The sequence below is a fragment of the Lutzomyia longipalpis genome, chromosome 4, assembly GCF_024334085.1.
Source record: "Lutzomyia longipalpis isolate SR_M1_2022 chromosome 4, ASM2433408v1".
In the NCBI taxonomy this organism is placed as follows: domain Eukaryota; kingdom Metazoa; phylum Arthropoda; class Insecta; order Diptera; family Psychodidae; genus Lutzomyia; species Lutzomyia longipalpis.
The window spans coordinates 18,762,013-18,778,484 of NC_074710.1; the positions used below are offsets into that span (position 1 = coordinate 18,762,013).

Sequence of the window (16,472 nt, forward strand, 5' to 3'; positions counted from 1 at the left end):
ACATTTTATTAGATTCTTCAATGTTAGTTGAACTCTTTCATTTTTAATTGTATTCTGCATCATTTTAGTTTAACATTTTTTTTTAAATCCTAAAGCCACTCATTTAAAATTCTCGTGTAATTTAACAGATTAAAAGCTTTTTCGTATTGAACATAACCTCATTTTAACCTCAATTTTATTAATTTAATAATTTTCCATCAAGGTCTATAAGATTTAAAGACTTTCCCTTAACACTCTTAACTCTTTTCGTCCTTAATTTAAGAAATGATTTACCTTTGTTCATCATGAAAATTGTGACATGAGAGAGATATATTTTCATTCCACCTGTGCTAACTTTTTCGTTATTTCCTCCCAACAAACTGCAAAAAAAATTCAAACGAATCCAGAAATCAAAAATCGTTGAAATGAGTCAAAGGATTAACAAAAAAATCCAGCAAAAATGGGAATTTCTCCGAAAAAAAAAGAGGAATGATTTAGTACAACGCGGCTCTTGGTAGTGCAAAAATGCTTCACTTCATGTCAAGGAATAGATGGGGTGTGTGGGGGAGGGGGGTGGAGGGTTGTGAATGAAAAAAAAGACTACAAATTGCTGTCGTTCGTTCCAATTCATAACTGTCGAGTTGTTTGGAGCACCATAAAAATGAAACCACTATAATTCATAGTTTTTCTCCCTGCTTGGTTGAATGCCACGCAAAGAGGAGAGCTTTTTTCCATCACAGCAGCTGTAAATAGTGGCGATGCTATATAGAGAGCTTTTTTGTGTTTGATAGTGGAGTTCTCCCCCAAATCAGTGGAGCATCGAAGGTTTTGACAGGGATGGTTTTTTTTTCATTCTAAAGAAAACCCTTTTTTTTTGGAAAATGGATTTTCACAGCAAAATTATGAATTGGAAAAAATTGTAAAGCTTGATTGCAAGTTTTCGTAGAATATCTTCGTTTTATCTGAAACTTTCGTAAACTTTCAATCTATTTTGGGTAAGTCTTTGGGCCCTTTCACACGACGTACAATGGAAAACTATATAGATTTTCAAACCTATATTGTGTGTTACACCATTATCTCTCCATATATTATATGGGCTAACTCTCTGTCTCTTTTGTCTTTCCACCCACGCGACAGTTTCTAAATCTGTTTCAATATAAAATTTGAAATCGAGCGAGTACGTTCACAGAGCTTTTACACCTAAAATAATACCTAAAATTGCGCTATATTTTACTCTTTTATGTACACCTATAGCTACATATAATACATAATATATGTATGTTCGCTGATATATGTACAAATTTACCGCATAGCCATACCAGCTGGTCGTGACAAGTGAGAATCAATTATTTGTAGGTGTGGTTTTCCAATTTTAATCCACTTTTGATTAATTACACTAAAACCACTAAACCCTTAATAGCCCCCGGAATTTGAGGGCATTCCTATCTTCCTTTCGGAGCGTCATCCATGGATACTTTAGTCATGTATTAATCCATTAAAATACCACCATTCGCTGGAAACGTTTTGGAATCCATAATTGTCAATTTCAATCCACATTCTCTGCTGAACATGATTTTCAATACATCACACACTGTTTGGGGATTTATTTTATTAAAGCTCTCTTTTCAAGGGGTTTAAGGAATCACTAAAGATTGAATTTTAAGAGATTTTTTTTAGTTTTTATTTATTTTTGAATGAATTTTAATGATTTTCCTTGAATAAATTGCAAAAGTTATGTCAATTTGGAGGAGTTTATTCATTTTAGGGGCTTTCAAGCTATTATTAAAAAAACAATTAAAGTCAAAAATGCCAAGAAGAATATGTAAAAAGAAAAATCATTCGTTCTTGGAAAAAATGGAAAAGTGGTGAAAAGATCATACGTAAGAAAATACCTAAGCCACGCCCCCATTGTACTTTATTTTCTCTTTATAACGTATAAAACATATGCTTCATGTGTTTCAGATAAAACCCATTAAACCGAGTAATCATCTTTTATCCTAAAAACAATGAAAGAATCTTTATTGAAAAACTTAAATTGTCGTTTTATTCATTTATAGGGAAGTATAAGTTTCAATTGAGGCGTGGCTTATACAGGGTGGCCAGGTACAGGTGAAATTGAATATTTGACTAAATTTAAAATTAAGAAGCCTTTCCTGACTTTATGCGACCAAATATTCAATCATCTATATAATAAAGAAAGGTCTCTCTAAAATTTCGTTCCTGTTCATTTATGCATTTCTACACCGTTGGTCCGATCGTGATGAAATTTGGTACAGAGACTCCTGATACCAGGCGGTTTTTACCAACGACATTCATTTTCCCCCCAGAGCCCCCCTTCATATAGCCCCCATATAAAAATCACGCTTTTTTGACTACTTTTTGAATTCGGCGCCATAAATGTTGTGTGAAATTCACTTTTTCCCTTTGAAATATCTGTTGGAGGTTTTTGTGTGGCCCATCTTCTTCTATATAATAAAGAAAGGTCTCTCTAAAATTTCGTTCCTGTTCATTTATGCATTTCTACACCGTTGGTCCGATCGTGATGAAATTTGGTACAGAGACTACTGATACCATGCGGTTTTTACCAACGAATACATTTTCTATTGGACTTTTTTCATCTCAATTATTTTCTCTATATAAAATTTGCGCGAAGCGCAACAAATCCCCGCGAAGCGGGGCGAGGTAAATTGGAGCGAAGCGACAATTTACCTCGTCTTAATATATAAAGCTGAAATGTTTGTTTGTCTGTGGCACATGAACTCCTCCAAAACGGCTGGGCCGATCTTGATGAAATTTGGTAGGGGAGTAGAGGGGGTCAATTTGCAAGCGCTATATGGGATTCCGCCCCAACCCCCCTTTATAGCGCCCCCACAAAAAAATTTGATTTTTTCCCATTTTCTACCTGCTGAAGGGTCAGATAACGGGATTTTTTTTATTTTAAAAATTTTTCGAGGTCCCGTATTATCCATTACCCCCTACTAATATACGCCCCCCTTTTATAGCTTAAAGTTGAGTTTGCTCACGCGTGATTGGGGGCTCGGGTTGACTAGTTTTAAGAATATTTTTGAGTTAAAGCAGATATTATTTGACATGACATGAATTTGACATGAAAAGAAGTATATTTTTCATCGACAAAACGCTTTTTTTTCACGTTTTTTTGCTCTAGCGGCTCCAATTGTTAGGATATCGACTTGAAATAAAAATCAAATAGAATTTTTTGAGTTTACGCATATTTTGGCGGCAGAAGTTTTGAGATATCTCAATCCAATCAAAAGTTATTCGCGGTTAAAATCATGCCCTAATTTTCTGGCCACCCTGTACATTAATAGATTAATCTACACAGACATTTAGTAATTTATTCAAAAAAATTCTTTTATAAGCAACAAAATTTAAACATTAAAAGTCTTTTAAGTTTTTTTTTAAAGATGTTCTGTATCAAAATAATCCCACGAACAGAGACAAAATTGAACAGACTCCTTTCAATAAATGAAATTTAAACAGAAAATATCGTTTTCAGTTTACATATAAAAAAGTTTTGAAATTCTTAAACTTCTCTAAAGCTCAACTTTTTCTCCTTCTGTTTAATTTTTCATTGTCACATCAATATGGCAAATTAATACCCAAAATTTAAAAATTTATAATATATCGTTTCTTTGTTATATTTTTTGCCTGTGAGAGTATAAGGAAAAGTTTATCAGAAAGTTAAGCACAAAAGTAACACTTTGTGTGTGTGGCAAATGTTTTGTTGAATATTTTATATTTTTCTTCCCACACTGTGTGCGTATATATTTTCTCAAACCACTTCCCTTCTATATATCCCGAAGGCTTTTTGGGGTAAGAGAGCTTTTTATACATTTTGTTTTGTTTCACTTTTTGAACCTTGCGACGGCGTATGTAAGCCACACTGGATAGAAAAGGATATTTTACATTCTATTTCGAGGATTTAATTCACACAATCCATATTTTCTATTCCTTTGTGCCATTATCAGGGATATTCTTACATGTTTATTGGTTGAAAGTAATTGAATTTTGCGTTCTTTTTGGGTCGAAATCAGCATGACATTGGATATATGTATTTCCCTGCAGAAAATTATTCCGATACAAAGTCGAAATTAAAGTTAAATCAGTTTTTTTTCAGTGCATTAAAACTTTAAAAAGGAAATTTTAATTTGTCCCATTAAATTGATTTTTTGGGTCGAAATCAGTACAATATCAGACATATTTGAATTTTAAAAATATCTCAAGTATTTAGTCACAATTTTAGTGATTTTATGCGTCGAAATAAATGTTTTATCAAATTAATTTTCAATTCAAAGAATGCATACGAATTTTTAAATTATCATTTGAGTTATTAAACTGATTTTTAGGGCGAAATCAGCACAACATCAGCCAGATTTTGTCGTGAAAAGTTCAGAGAATAAATCAACTCAATATACATCTTTTTCTCATATTTTCACGCAAATTTCCTTTATCTGATATTTACAAAAGCTTTCAGCTTTCCCACCACCCTAAAATAAATACAAAATATCTATATATCTATCCATGAACATTTTTTTTCAAGCCACATCTTTTTTCTTTCTCATTGTCTGTAAAGTTTTCCCTTTTACACACATATAACGAAGAAATATGATTTGATTTTCTACTCCATAAATTCTTGGCGTCCTACGTCAAGGGGCAATGAGAAGGGGGCGGAGGGGTGTGATGAGGTAGAGAAAAGTGTGTGAGAGGAAAAATTCGGAAATGTGCAGTTTTCCCAAGAGGTGATTCAACCATTCATCCACTTCTTCTTCCTTCATAACATCTACACTACACATACGTTTGTATTTTGGGGAAATCAGAGGCCGTGTCAGGGAAATAAATGGCGTGAAAGCCATGGAAATCATTCACAATTTTCCTGAAGCTTTGCTTTGCCCCATTTTTTTTCCTTTTTGACTTTTTGCGAGGAAGCTTTTGTGATTATAAGTGGATTTTTCTTTTTGCCTTTAAAAGTAAAAAAAAAAAGATTTTCTAGATAATTTTAAGCTTGTTCTTGGCAATTACCTGACTGGCAAAGACTAAATAAATTGTCTCTGTGCTGATTTATTTGATACAAACTATTTGTAGATTTTATTACACCAATATTTTCTTGAGAGTAAAAATTATTTTTCATTGAAAAAACAAATCATGAAACATTTTTTAACAGAAAAAATGAGCAGAAAACAAAACAGACAGACAATGGTCCAGCCGGGTTAATTTACTACTTCTCTGATTTCTTTTACACCCCATGTAAAAAACTCACTTTTCCTTTACAAATGGATTTTTCTTTTTAACTAATCCTTGGTGTTTTCTTAAGATACACCTGAAGATACATAAATTGCAAAAATTCTAGCTAATTTCAATCTAGTTCTTTGTAATTATCCGACTGCCAAAGACAAAATAAAAAGTCTCTATGCTGATTTACTTAATACAGACTTTTTGTAGATTTTATTACACCAATATTTTCTTGAAAAGACAAATTACAAAACATTATTCAATTAGAAATATAATCAAGAAATAATAAAAAGACAGTCAATGGTCCAACCGGGTTAATTTACTACTTCTCTGATTTTTTTACACTTCGCGTAAAAAACTCAATTTCCCTGTATCATACCCCTTCTTAGCGTGTTAATTGAAGTATTTTGTAACATTGTTGTTGCTGTTGCTAAAATGTATTATATATATTGTTGTAGTACCTGATACAAAAGAATAACCAAGGTTGGGAGGGAGAGGGGGTTGATAAGTGACTTGAAGGAATCATTTATGGTTTATTAATCACAAATTGACTCTTCTTGTTAACAATAAATTCACCCGTCAGACATGAAAATTGCGGGAAATGTGGTATGGCGGTTGCTAAATGGCTCGTGAAGAATTTTCCTTCCAGAAGGAGGTAGAGGGGGTGGAGTGGGAGTAAGGGAAGGGGGAAAGGAAGAGGTTGATGGGAAATTTTCAGTTGGCGCACTTTCTTCCTTTGGTAAATTAATTTAATGTAAATTTTCCACCCGTGTTGGCAACATTTACGTCTAATTATAGTATTTACTTATAGGAGAGCAACAATCATATTTGTTAAAGTGGCATTTAAAGTGATGAAAATATGTTGGGTTATATTATTGCATTAAATTAATTTTGTATTGTGTGTGTGTGTTTGCCAGGCATTGCGGGGTGAAGTCACAACTGCAAAATGGTTAATTACGTTTTGCGTGATGACTCCATAAATGAAAACATTATAACAACATTTTCATGCATAACTTCAGTGTTAAACATTAAAAAGCGAAACATTTTATTCCGTCATAATACTCCCCCTTCCCAGCCTCGCTAAATTGCCTTTTCACTCAGACATTCATTTTATTCATCCTTTTGGAACAGGGGGTAGACAAAAACTCTATTTTCATAGGAATTCACTGCTCACTCGCTGAGACACCCCCCGTCACCGTATGGGATCGGCTCGTCGATTCCGTCGGCATTAACATCCGATTTCGTAGACCGAAATCGGTCTCGATGTCAGCCGATTATGTCGGTGTCTTTTAAATAGGTCGATTTCGGCTTCGACGTCTGCCGATAACGTCGGTATGTCAATTTTTTGGTGCAAAAGTGAAAATATCAGGTAAGTTTTTCTATTTTTTCATAAAATAATTAATTTAGATACAGAATTAGTGATAAATGTAAAATAAACTTTAGTTTAGATGCTAGATTATGGTCAGAACATGGGGGATTCTGAAAATCCGGCCAATAAATCTTCCAAATCTGCAATTTAATATTTGCCTTCTTTGGGGTCACTGTTTTTCAGAGTCTCTAACAATTTCATACAACCCTCATTTTTAGGTAAATTTTATTGAATTTTTCTTGGCAGGATCTTGATCCTTGCCGTGTGTGATGGTTTTAGATTTATGGTGGAAACCTCGTGTTGCGGAATCAACGACCAGCACTGAGTGTTCTGGGCAGGAGGGACACCCATGTGGTGAGGAGGTTGGTCTGGTGATCATTGGTTCCGGCTCCGGAGGCTGGCTGCTATTAAAGCTGCCCAGTTGGGGATGAAGGTACGAAACACGTTAAGTTTGGTTTGTTTCCTTGATTCAGTAAGAACTGATAAATTTCTTTTTATCCAGACCCTTTGCATTGAGAAGAACGACACATGTGGTGTCACCTGCCTCAATGTGTGATATATCCCATCGAAACCTCTCCTCAATAATACCCATGGACATTGCGCAGCTCTTCAAGAAGAAGTGCATCTCATTAAGGGCTACGGGAGTATCACGTCAGTCAAGGAAGTCACCGCCAAGACTGAATCTGGCTAAGAGATGACTGCAACGGGAGCAGAAGTCATCCAATTTCTCCGGTAAGTCTGCATTATTATTTCACGGCTGCCTTTACCCATTCCAAGCTATTTATGAGAAAGGAGTTTATACGTTTCCTTTATGTAAAATTAAAATTAAATTAAATAGTAAATTTTGTCGATTTTTTTGCAGATGGATGGGTCGAAAGGTCATAAAACGAAGGCTTGAAAAATGGTATGTATACTTTAGAAATTATTTTGTTTTTAATTTATCTAATGATTAAATTTTTGCTTGTCTTTCTATGCCGGAAGTATCTACAAGGGGTGTCCATATCAACGTACACGCGACTGTGACTTTTATAAATCCACGTGGGAAGCTAGCTGCCCCTCAGAGGGATACCATCTACGGAAACATCCACAACTCTGCGTGGGAGTCTAGCTGCCCCTTAGGGGAATACCATCGGAGACACCAGAGGCACTCGCAATTCTTCAGTATTAAAAAAACGACGTTCTTCAAGCTTCCGTCGTCGAAGATCTTCGTGTTACAGCATGCATCATGGGATTCACATGCAGATAAGCCCAAAATTAATTTACCTTATCAAAATTGATTAAATGTGCCCTTTTCCATACCCTAATCATACCCTTTTTGCAAAATATCCTATTTTCCATAATAATAATTTTATCCAGAAAAATTGTGAAAAATCATCATTTTTTTGAGTAAAAAGTGATGATGATGTGTAAAAAATGATAATTTTTTATTTATAAATGATTATGATGATTTATAAAAAAAACATATCAAAGACAAAAAATATAATATAAATTGAAAAATATTTTAAAAGAAGAAAAAAGATTTAAAAAATGTTAAAAAATATAAATAGGTTTTTTTCTAATAATTCTTAATGAAATTCATCATCAGGCGAAAAAATGTTATTTTTGTAATTTTTCTTGTAAAATTATGTAATATTTTGTATTTTATTTCATATTATTAAATAAAATAGAAAAATATAAAGAAAACTCGATTTTTTAATTAAAAATAGACCGATGGTCTGCAGACGGCATCGGTTATGACGTCACAATAGTAGGGTCGATTTTCGAGCCGACTGGGGTCGATTTCGAACCGATTTATTGACCGATTTTGCACCAAAAAAAAGTCTCACGGGGATAGGGCATTCAATGTTAAATGTCGGCAGACGAATCGATCTATGCGTCGGCAAATCGTCTGTTGATATGCTCGATTTTGTCGTTCGATATCGACTCGACATCGACAGATTTACGGTGACGGGTGCAAACCGTCCGCCATTATTTGCTGTGTTCGGGTAAAAAAGGGTTTTGTCTACCCCCTGTTTTGGAAATATTTCTTCTCTTTGACTTTCACACGGTGTCTTTTTCACCTTTTCCACATGAGACATAATTTTTTTTTAAATTAATTTTGAAAGAAAAAATAGAAAAAAATCCTTTTGGATAAAATTAAACTAAAATCATAGAAGAATAAATAAAGGGCTTGTTCTAATATGTATAAAGATTGGAAATTGTTCTTTAAGACATTTGAGGATTAAAAATGAAAATTGGGTTACCAACGGGTTGTTAAGTATTGTTTTTGGATGATACTCTCGAACAAACAAGTACACTTTTAAAAATACTTCAGCGAAAATGCAAAGATTAGTGAAAAAGTCATTGATAAGCCACTTTAACTGAATGAATCAGTCAAAGTGAAAATAATATTGATTTTTTGTGTGAAAAGATAAAAATTTGCACAATATTTCTGTGAAATAGAAAGACAATACCGTGATTGAAAAATATCGCCGAATGAAACATTCAAAATCACTGAAATTAATTAGTGAAGGAAGTGAAAGAAAATTAGGTAAATGAACAAAGAAAATCAGTCAAAAAATTGAAAGTAAATCAGGAAAGCGAATATAAGAAAATTAACTAAAATACTCAAAGATAATTTGTTTAAATAAAAAAGAACGATTTTTTTTCTATAAAAAAGTGGAAATTATTCTATCAACAAAAACAGATAGTTAACTCAATTTCATCAGTTAAAAGAATGAAGTTATAATTAAAGTTAGAAGATTAATGTCAATCGGTCGAGAATGGAATAGATAAATCCATGAATTATTAAAAAGTAATCAAAAGCTAAAAACAGTTCATAGCTTCAAAGAAACAATTTTTTTTTTTTTTTTTTTTTTATCTCCACTGTTTGCACTTCTGTGTTAAACACATTTGAACTTTTTGTGTCTTTTCCTCTCAAACCACAAATTATAATGATAATTTGGAATTTAAGAGGGGCGCGCCATGTGGGATCCACTGAGCCCACAACACTTTGAGTCATCTATTGTTCACTATAAAGATCACATGGCCACTTCTTCTTAAGTCTTCTTTCACTTTTGTCTCTCTGCAAAATATCTCTCCTCACTGACTGATTTGGGTGCAAGTTTAGTCTTTCTTTGTACTTTTCACTATATGTTCTAATTGCTTCTTTCACTGAGGGCACCTCTAAATCACGTCTCAAAAGTTCATTTGGAACGTAGTAGGGGGCATTCACAATTTGTCTCAGCGTTTTGCTTTGGAACCTCTCGAGGATATCAACACTAGAGGAGCACGCCGATCCCCAGAGCTGGCAGCCATAACTCCATATTGGCACTATCACAGTTTTGTAGAGCAACACTTTATTGTAAGTTGACAATTTTGATTTCCGCCCCATGTACCAATACATGTCTCTCATCCTCAAGCCCAGCTGCTTTCTTTTTGTCCATATGTGTTTGTGCCACGTCAACCTCTTGTCCAGATGGAGGCCAAGATACCTAACCTCATCAGCTTGAGGTATTTGTTTGTTGTTTAAGGTGATTGGTGGGCAGGTTCCTTTCCTTGTCGTAAAAGTTACATGCACTGATTTGGTTTCGTTGGCTCTCACTCTCCACCGCCCCAGCCAGTCCCCAATATCATCCACATGTCTCTGCAGGACACTCGCAGCAGCCCCTGGGTCCTCATGAGTGGCAATTATTGCAGTATCGTCTGCAAAAGTGTGGGTAACTGTGTCCGCCCTGACCGGGAGATCTTGGGTGAAAACCAAATAGAGCATTGGCCCTAAAACACTGCCCTGGGGCACTCCGGATCTAATTTCATGTAAGTCTGTGCTGTGATTCCCATGTTTTACATAATAGTGCCGATTTTCCAAGTATGATTTTAGTACTGTGAAAAAAGGGTAGGGGAGGGCACACTTCAATTTAAACAAAAGTCCCAGGTGCCACACCTTGTCGAACGCCTGACTTATGTCGATGAACGCAGCCGTGCAGTACTTTCTGTTTTCTAATCCAAGATTTATTGTGTTCACCAATCGGTGTACCTGCTCCACAGTGGCATGATTGTTTCTAAAACCGAACTGATGCTCTGGAATCAGCATATTTTCCTCCAGGATTGGCCTCAGGCGGCCGAGAAAAAGTTTCTCGAACACTTTGGACAAAACCGGCAAGAGACTGATGGGTCTATGAGACTCGACCAACTCAGGCTTTTTTCCTGGTTTTGGGAGCATTGTGATTTGAGCCACCTTCCACTGTGCCGGCATATAACCCAATCGCAAACATGCGTTGAAGATCTGGGTTGTCATTGCGAGACCTTTCGGGGACAACTCCTGGAGCAGTCTTCCAGTTATCAAATCAAAGCCCGGGGCCTTCTTTGGATTGAGCTGCTTACGGATCACGTGTTTCACCTCTTTGGCTTTAAAACTCCTGATTGGGAGATCCATCTGGAAAGGTGACTCCAAGAAGCCCAAAACCGACTCCTCGACCAAATCAGTCGCAGTGGAATTCCATGGGGCGAAAACCTCCTCAAGATGCTCAGCAAAAGCGGTTGCCTTTTCTTCGTCACTCCTGGCCCATTGTTGATGTTTATTCAAAATTGGTGGATTGGTTTTTTGTGGCCTCTTTAAATTCCTTGTTAGCTTCCACAGGTTGTAGTCAGTAGCCTGGGTTGGAGTAAGTTTGGACAAATAATGTCCAACAGAGGCATTCGTGTGGTCTCGCTGCAAAACTTTGAGTTCCTCAGTCGCCCTATTCAATCTCCTCTTGTCATCATGATGCCGAGTTTGTTGCCACCTCCGACGCAACCTCCTTTTTTCCTTCAGCTTATCTCGAATCTTCCTCGGACACTCCGCCCTGTTGCCATCACTTTCCCCCACCTTTGGAGTGGCAATCCATGCTGCGCTCTGCAGGCTTCTCGTAAAATCCTCCACCGCGATCTCAACATCGCTCTCCGACTTCAGCGGAACACGAAGATCAACCAACCCATCCAGTGTCTCCCTAAAGGCCGCCCAATTTGTTCTCTTTGTGTGAAGCACCACTCTTGCCGGATCTGCCGCAACCCTTGTCAGAAGAGAGACCATCACCGGAGAATGGTCAGAAGAAAGCTCAGCCGAGGACATTACTTTGCACATCCTTTTGTCAATACCCCTTGTGACGCAGAAGTCTATAAGATCCGGAGTCTTTTTCCGATCCGTTGGCCAGTAAGTTGGCTCATATGTGGAGAGATGACCAAAATTGTGCTTCTGCATAACATGCAGCAGCTCCTTTCCTTTAGCGGTGATGAGGCGTGACCCCCAAAGAGTGTGTTTCGAGTTAAAATCTCCCCCAGATATGAAGGTTCCATCCAGCGTGCTGAAATATTCCTCAAATTGATCCCTTTTAATGTTATGTTTTGGAGGGCAGTAGACCGAGGAGAAGGCAACATGACCACAGAAAGTCCTGAGCGTCACAGTTGTGGCTTGGAGGAAATCTTTACAAAAGCTCTCATTTTGATAGTGCTGAATTTTTGATTTGACCAGAACCGCAGTCCCGCCGTGTCCTTTCCCATCAGGGTGGTTCGTATTATAGAGCATGTAGTTTGGAATTTTGAAAGACGATTTGCACGTGAAGTGAGTTTCTGATATCAGGATGATGTCCACGTCATACAGGGCCCCGAGATATCGCAAATTCCATCTTCAGACGCCGGCGACCTCGGCTCATGGAGGCGGAAATATTTTGAACTAAACTATGTTCTTTGAAACGCTGAAACTATTGAAACATATACCCACCAAAAAAACACAATATGACATTTCCGCGGAAAGTCGTTGGAAAATTCCATCAAATTAAATATTTTATTTTTATGAAATAAAATTATAAATAAATTGAACATAAATTAATTTATAAGTAATAATATCCCATCTCAAGTGCCAGAATTTCCATTTTTAGACATTACGGGAGAATTAGGGGGAAAATTCAAAGAATTCTGGTAAATTTTTTGGTCACTTCTGTTTTCTAATAATGAAGTGATTCTTATATGTTCTGGCGGTTCTGACTACAAGAATTTTTATCTCTTGATTTCATCCCAAAGAATCAGAACTTCCATATTTTCGACAATCAGATGTTCTTAATGAAAAAATTGTTTTATTAAGTTAGATTTGAGGTCACTTTACAGTACCACTTTCTTTTCCATTCACCCAATAATTCTTCAGACGAATAAAATCATTCCAAAATCAAGAATCAATCCTTTTTTTCTCAACAAAGATACTAAAGGGTTCTTTTCTTCTTCAAAATTTCTTTTAAAAAATCTTTATTAGAACAAAATCATTCTAAAATCAAGAATAAATTCTATTTTTTTCGCGACAAATATGCTAATTATTCTTAAAGCGTTCTTTTTTTCTTCAAAATATCTTTTAAAAAAACCTTGAAAAGAATAAAATTATTCTAAAATCAAGAATTAATTCTTTTTTTTTTTTCGCGACAAATATACTAATTATTCTTAAAGCGTTCTTTTTTTCTTCAACATATCTAAAAAAAAATCTATATAGAATAAAATCATAAATTCTTGAATTAGGAATGATTAAGCTGTGTTTCTTTCAGACACAGCTTTTGTGTACCGAGCAAAATCAAAAGTCGTCAGATCGTGCTCAAACTTGGAACGAGCACGAATTAGTGTCCGCATATTCCAAAAAACGTATGCGCCAAACATATTTTCCCGGGCGTCTGTAGTACAAAGCTAAATTGCGAGAGAACGTTGATAGATAGTGACTTGCGGTTAACGGAAAAGTTAAAATATCGACTGAAAGACATCCGATTATGAGGTCAAATCAACCCCCCCCCACACCTCCATCCGCCATTTTGAATAACCCCAAATTTTGTTTGCGCTATATCTTAGCCCCTATTATAGCTAGAGGTCTGAAATTTTGATATGTTGTTAAGCCGTTTAGTCAATATGGCCGCCACAATTTTTTATTAATATATTTGTCAAGAAAAAAAAAATAGAATTAATTCTTGATTTTATTCTTTTAAAAACTTTTTAAAGATATTTTGAAGAAGAAAAGAACGCTTTAAGAATAATTAGTAAATTTGTTGCGAAAAAAATGGAATTTATTCTTGATTTTAGAATAATTTTATTTTAATAAAGATTTTTTAAAAAGATATTTTGAAGAAGAAAAGAACGCTTTAAGAATAATTAGTATATTTGTCGCGAAAAAAAAAGAATTAATTCTTGATTTTAGAATAATTTTATTCTTTTCAAGGTTTTTTTAAAAGATATTTTGAAGAAAAAAAGAACGCTTTAAGAATAATTAGCATATTTGTCGCGAAAAAAAATAGAATTTATTCTTGATTTTAGAATGATTTTGTTCTAATAAAGATTTTTTAAAAGAAATTTTGAAGAAGAAAAGAACCCTTTAGTATCTTTGTTGAGAAAAAAAGGATTGATTCTTGATTTTGGAATGATTTTATTCGTCTGAAGAATTATTGGGTGAATGGAAAAGAAAGTGGTACTGTAAAGTGACCTCAAATCTAACTTAACACTCAGAGGACTTTACTGGTACTTGCTACCAATTGGAACCTTAAAATCGTCACAGAATGAAATCTATTGGACTGATCTCGATGAATTTAGCATCTATGTGTAGGGAATTTTAATTACTTTAAGATAGCAGAAAGAAAATCTCGAGAAAAGTCTTTTCTTTGGAAGATAATTGAGGTCAAAGTCAGAATCCAACGTGGAGGATCAAATTGGTAATAACTACCAGTCAAAATCCCATACATTTTTGCCATTGTTTTGAGGTTATGTTTCTCCATATTTCACAAATAAAGTACTCTTGTTCACCTTTCCCCGGTGAAAATAATTAATGTGAACTAATTTTATTGCCGGAAGTGACTAAAAAGTTACTTAAAGAATCAAAGTTTGTGATGATTTAGGCGCAATAATAAATTATGTAAAATTGTAGCCAAAAAAGTCGTTTGAATTGGCAATTTTGCATCGATTCGACGCAATTTTTTTTCAGTGACGATTTTCTCAATTAAATATTTAGTAATTATATGCAGGAATGCTTCAAAGAGATTGAGAATTAGTGAATCTTTCGATCCTCGTTCAATAAACTGATTAATAATTAATTATTGAGCATATTTTATCAACTGGTAGTTATTGCCAATTTGATCCTCCACGTTGCGCCAAATTTTGGGTCCTCCAAGTGTTAATAAAACAATTTTTTCATTAAGAACATCTGATTGTCGAAAATATGGAAGTTCTGATTCTTTGGGATGAAATCAAGAGATAAAAATTCTTGTAGTCAGAACCGCCAGAACATATAAGAATCACTTCATTATTAGAAAACAGAAGTGACCAAAAAATTTACCAGAATTCTTTGAATTTTCCCCCCTAATTCTCCCGTAATGTCTAAAAATGGAAATTCTGGCACTTGAGATGGGATATTATTACTTATAAATTAATTTATGTTCAATTTATTTATAATTTTATTTCATAAAAATAAAATATTTAATTTGATGGAATTTTCCAACGACTTTCCGCGGAAATGTCATATTGTGTTTTTTTGGTGGGTATATGTTTCAATAGTTTCAGCGTTTCAAAGAACATAGTTTAGTTCAAAATATTTCCGCCTCCATGAGCCGGGGGCGCCGGTGTAAAAGCATAAAATTGTACTGAACAAAGCTTTACACCAGGGCCCTGACGTCATATAAATTTAAAAAATGTTTCAGTTCTTGTGTATGTTGACACAAGCCATTGGCATTCCATACAACAACATTGAGGGAGTCCATCATGTTGATGCATTACTGTTCTTTGACTGTGCAGCAACCAACGTTGTAAGAAGGTTCATCATAGTAGACATTTGCTCCATAAGTGTTTTCATCATTGTTTTGAGATCATTCATATCAGTGGAAATCACATTTTCATTCTGGATGGGCGGGTTGGGCAAATCATTTCTCTCAGTGTTTTGGCCTCTCGTAACGTCTGCAAATGTTTGATTTGAATTTGTGTAACGGTCACTTCTTGCTCTATTAAACTCTCTCTCTCTCAACTTTGGGAACAGTTTTTGCTGGAGTTGCTTATGCACGGAGCACCCTCTATAGTTTGCAGGGTGGTTTTCCCCACAATTTGCACATTTAACACTCGGAGGACCGGGCAATTTCCACTTACGCGGAGGATGAAATTGGACAGCATGACCAACGGTTTTTTTTTCAAACATTTCAAGGAAAATATGGAAGATTGCATTTGCAAAATAACTATGCGTGCATATTTTATTCAATTAATGGGGGGATTTATTGCGCTTCGCGCAAATTTTGAATAAAAAAATAATGGAAGATTGAAATCGATAGACAATCTAAAATATTGGTTTTTATGGGTGCGCTGAAACCACTTATCAATCTCAAAAGAAAACAATTTATGGAGGCTACCTGAAGGGTTTTTTTTTAGATTAATCCTTGTATTTGCTTATTTTAAGTATTGAATTTTCCGGAGTTTTTATGTAAAAAAAAAAAAAAGTAAACACTTTGACAATTGTGCAAAAGAGTATTTCGACGTGCCCGAAGATTATGAACCATATTCCTATCTTTTAACACAGGAGTATGGTTAATAATCTTCGGGCGCGTCGATTTTTTTCGAAAAAAAACCGTTGGTCACGGTGACCATTTCCATCCTCCGCGTATATTTTCGACTTTGAACATAATTATCTTTTAAAAAGCAAAATATTTTCCGGATTTTCTTTAGCCTAACTTAAAGTAATTGAAATTCCCTACACATAGACGTGGTACTTATCACGATAGGTTCAATACATTTTAATCTATGACGATTTAAAAACTCGAAATGGACACGGTGTCCACATAAATCCTCTAAGTGTTAACTTGGTCATCCCTCAATTTCCGCGTGCAGTCAAATGCCCCCCGTCGCATTTGACACATCT

At 35.1% G+C, this 16,472-nt stretch overlaps 1 protein-coding gene and 1 long non-coding RNA gene across 4 annotated transcripts in view; both read left to right on the plus strand.

The window, feature by feature from the left end:
- Window positions 1-16,472, plus strand: part of LOC129795400 (beta-1-syntrophin) — an 89,580-nt gene that overhangs the window by 54,015 nt on the left and 19,093 nt on the right. The window lies entirely within an intron of this gene.
- On the plus strand, window positions 6,488-8,536 carry LOC129795420 (uncharacterized). Of its 2 annotated transcripts, XR_008751128.1 has the most exons (5): window positions 6,488-6,598; window positions 6,845-7,031; window positions 7,101-7,330; window positions 7,461-7,502; window positions 7,590-8,536. It is a non-coding gene; the product is annotated as an uncharacterized LOC129795420 (long non-coding RNA). The 2 variants fall into 2 exon arrangements; XR_008751127.1 differs by lacking the exon at window positions 6,488-6,598 and having other exon boundaries at window positions 6,821-7,031; window positions 7,101-7,502.